The 4615-nt window shown below is 32.1% G+C and overlaps 1 long non-coding RNA gene across 1 annotated transcript; it reads right to left on the bottom strand.

Moving 5' to 3' along the window:
• Positions 1 to 1165: 1165 nt before the first annotated feature.
• On the bottom strand, positions 1166 to 4207 carry LOC21411854. The gene is made up of 4 exons (XR_002902930.1): positions 3943 to 4207; positions 2422 to 2642; positions 1570 to 1693; positions 1166 to 1436 (listed from the first exon to the last, which is right to left on the bottom strand). It is a non-coding gene; the product is annotated as an uncharacterized LOC21411854 (long non-coding RNA).
• Positions 4208 to 4615: the final 408 nt, after the last annotated feature.

The raw sequence follows: 4615 nt of genomic DNA, 5'->3' as shown, positions 1-4615 counted from the left end.
AAAACTACAACAAGTCATGGGGGTTAAAATGTTTTTCTTTCGCAAAAATTCTATTTCTTTAAAACATTTGCAATGCCAAAACTGTCATGATCGAGAAATTTATCAGAATTATTGTATAGGATAATATTTTCTAGAATCCTTTGTATCATTAATATAAATACTTTTATGATAAATATTTGTTGATATAAGTATGGAATAGGAAGTTATAAGCTAAAGTTCAAAAATTTTTGAACTACGAGCAGTTACCAATTTTTAAATTGTATTTAAGAAAGAAGTATGGAATGTTATGTTAAGTCCACAAGTGCAATGTTATGTATACAGTGAAGCAACATAAATTAAGAACACTCACTTTGTATGTGACGTTGGTACAACTTCTGGGGTGGTCTCTACGTTCCACTAAAGAGGAAAAAATTTCAACGTGTATTACACTAAAGTTGTATTGAGACGAAGTTATTTTTCGTTATTAAAGAAGTTACTTTCACAAATACTTTGGCCATTAGGTAGCCGTCACAGTATTGACAAGGAGGAAAAAGAAAGTACACATATTTCTTCATCTATTCAGCATTCACCCATGCACAACGGGTCTGTGTATATTAATTTATGAATATTTATATAGATGTGTATAATGCGAACATGCAAAATTCATGAATTGATGCGCCTAAGTACTCGTAACCCCATATATATTATGATCTAACACATGTTCACTACGTCAGAAAGTATGTGTTTCTAGTATTAGAATCCAACCTAAGCTTTAAGATACTCGAGATTTTCATGTAATAACCTAAAAGCCTATATAATAGATTGCACAAGAAGTCAAGAATGACGCATAAATCAAGTGTCACGTTGGAATTTTGAGATGCCAAGTAGTTGGGACTTGAAAAGGGAAATAAACTATTTAAATAAGAGCATGTTCATGAACCTCCTTTTACAAAAGATTACAGAGTGCTTATTTTAATTTGACAAAATAATTATCAAATTAATATGGTAAAGTCTCAAATAGATTCACCCAGTCCAATTTATTAATCATTCTAACATGTACTAAAAAATTAAACTCCTTAAAAGGTAATAAGTTATTATGGTGAATAACAGAAATCGAGATTTGGAGAATGAATGCTTCACCAAGCTTCTAGAGCTGATCCACCCAGATAAAAATTAGATTGCTTCAAGTTTTGATTTTACTCAAAATCTACATAATTAGGTCTTCTAAGTATTCATATTTGGAGACAAATATAAATAGATGTGTTACAATTTTAAATAGTTTAATAATCTTTAACTTCCCACATTGCCACAAAAGTTTGTATGTTTATTGCAGTGACAGTCATTTCATTATAATACCTTCACTTTGCGGTTCTTCTTTTCTCGCTGAATCTCTACAGTTGTGATTACAAATGATGTTGCTTCTATCTTGAAGAACGATGGATCATTATCACATGCTCCTGCTCCCACAACATCGAAACTATTAGAAACCAATAGGGATGCTAAGACTTCCCAAAGTTGCAAAGTCAATTGTTTCAGTCAGATCTTCAAATCAACATAACTTGAGTAAAAACACTAATGTAAGTACAGTACTTGTACAAAAGGAATAACCGCGGTGGGCCCTGGGCCTCCTCATTAGAGTCCATTACAAAGCGAGGCAAGTCTCCACAGGCAATTAGATTTTGTTCATAACGCAAATTGGGATGCCAATCAACACCTATAGTTGAATAATGTGGGTCATGTAATGCAATTAGACATTGAAATCTTTGCACATAGTAACCTTTTTTAAGTTGTATAAGCAAAATCAATAGAAACTTTCCAAGACCAAAACATCATGAACTATGTACACAAAATGTTAGACTAGCTTCCTGGTGCAGTAAATAACTGAAATTTCATACATTTACCAATCTTTTTCTAATATATATTTTACAAATTTGCCTTATCCAATGAAAAATGCCAAATGCTAAAATGATCATATAAGATTTAATCTCTTCATGCTAACTATCACAAAACAGTTTACAATTACTATATTTGATCATCAGCTTAGAACAATAATTACTTGGAGTAAAAGAGATTATTCTTCTATTATTTTTTTCATTAGACTATGTGCTAGAAATGCCGTTTGTACCTCCATGCATTCTTAGGCTCCCAAAAGTCGGCTTCTTATTTATAGAAAAGATAAAAAGAAGACCTCCAAAATAACTATAAAACTATCTCAAAGAGACTATTCTAGGCCTAAAATTATGGTCCAAGACATGTGTTGTAACATAGAAAATGAAAATGAAAAAAAAATCAGAATTGCATCTGTTTCATCACTATTAGTAGTACATCAACAGTGTAAATACTACGCTAAGATAAACCACTCAGCCCCATAATTTATCACAAAATATCAATAGCCGTTTTAACTATCCATATATAAACGAAACATGCACCATATAATCTAACCGGCATTGCAGAAAAATGAAGATTAGTTTGTGACAAGAGTGTCTTCTCAATGGGAGGAAATTCTGTTTCAGAAAAATGAAGATTAGTTTGTGACAAGAGTGCCTTCACAATGGGAGGAAATTCTGCTTCCAGTTGTTGAACGCGAGCCATTAGACCATGTCCTCTTTGTAGCAGTCGCCATCACTTCTCCATGCAAGTCATGGAATATTTCTGCAGCAAACCTATAGACGCCACAAATGATATGGATAGAAAATCTAAAAATGAGAAATCAAACATAAAAGCTTGTGCGAAACAAGTGTGTATCTATTGTTTTTATTTAAGTTGAGAACCAATTGTCATTGTTTTTCCTTTCATAACGTGGGCAAGACGTTTGTGGTTGTAACATTAGAGGACCTTGTTGCCAATTTTGCCAGTAAATAATTCGATTTGCAAAATTAAACATTCAAGATTGCAAAAGCCAATCGGAATAAATAAAAAAAGTAAACTAAAGAAATCTAATTAAAACAAACACAATCAAATAACACCACTGACAAGACTAAATACCAATACAATCAGCGTTTATGATGTCTGCAGACGATATTCCAGCCTCAATGAGAAGTTGAAGAGCTTGATTCCCATTTGCGTCATATGAAGAGGAGAGATAAAAGAAATCTAACGTGGCTAAAAATAAAACTACAAACAATTCCACAAAGAAAATCCGAAATGTTGAGTTTGAAACTCAATAAGGAAGCTTTTAAATAATGTTTCCATGACTCGAATCCTAAGAACACATTTTACTTAAGGAGCAGTAGCATAATATTTGAATACAGAAAATATTTGAATACAGAAAAGAATATACATCAATCGCCTACATTTATATTCAATGTATATAAATTGACATAAACAAGTGAAAAAATTAAAAAATAATCACCCATTAAAGAATGAGAAACAGTTGTTCGACCAAAAAGGGAGAAACAGAGGATGAGAAAGTGTTTCTGTGATCCGTTGTTTTTAGCACAACGAATGGTTCTTTGACCCAGACATCAATGAAGTAATTACAAAATTTTAAGTTTTATTTTCATTAATATTATGATGTTTTTTCATTTCCTCGTCACTGAAGCTGAAATAGTAATGGTAAACACAAATATAAAGAAAAACTGTGGGAAATTCTCATACCTGAGCAAGACAACAAGGAACAAGGTCTCAAGCAACAAATTAGAGAAGATCAACTGCTTAGAGATACCTTGAAGAAACTCCATTCCCTAGAAACTAAACTCTTCAAATTCAATCAAAGCCCAGAACTACTCTTTTCTAATTTTCTTTAGGTTTTACCTATTCTACAACTAAACAAAGGTTCAGAAGAAACCACATAAACTAATACATAAAAGATAGGAATTTTCAGGTACCTGAACCCATAACAAACATATTCAAATAAAAAGTTGAAGAAACCACATAAACTAACTCATATAAAATAGGAGAAAAAAGCAATTACATGAAAACCATCAAAACCCACATATCAAAGAAGATAGAAAAGGAGGGTACCCACTACTTGGCTTGGATGGTGAACGAGATGATTTCGTTTCTCTTCCTCTCTTTTTTCCTTTTTCCGGGTATTGGGTGGTGGGCTTGTGTTCTCGTGTCTCTTGAAAGCTCACCAGAAATGAAAACAAGTGAGAAATTTTCGGAGGAATGAGAGTTGCAGAGAGAGAGAGATAAGAGCGAAAGGCAGAAGGGAAACAAATGAAAAGGAAGAGGAGAAAGATGCGAGCTCGACGAGAGAGATGGGTGCAAAAAGACTTTGAGGAGAAAAAAATGAAGCGACAAATTAGAAAGACGAAGGGCACGTTGTTTTGGAGTTTAATTTGAGTATAATTTTTGAGTTAAATTTGAATTATAATTTGAGTTAAAGTTATAACTTGAGTTTTTGTTTGGTTGTGTACATTTGAGTTATGATTTAAGATAAGAATCTTTTTGAGTTTGTGTTTAAGTGAGTCAAAACTTGAATTTGTATTTAGATAGTATTTTAATAAAAACTCAATACTGATGGAAAATTTTAATAGGGTATATGAATAGGGTTTTATTTGTCTTTTCGTTGTCAACGCATAGAAAAAAAATCATCTCAATTAGAATTAAAACGAAAAAGTTATAGCATTTTTAAGAGTAGAAAAAACATTGTTCATTAATTTGAGTTCGAGTTTCTGAACTTGAATTGTAG

This window comes from Morus notabilis, unplaced genomic scaffold (genome assembly GCF_000414095.1).
Source record: "Morus notabilis unplaced genomic scaffold, ASM41409v2 Scaffold406, whole genome shotgun sequence".
Classification (NCBI taxonomy): Eukaryota; Viridiplantae; Streptophyta; class Magnoliopsida; order Rosales; family Moraceae; genus Morus; species Morus notabilis.
This window is presented reverse-complemented; position numbering and strand designations above follow the sequence as displayed.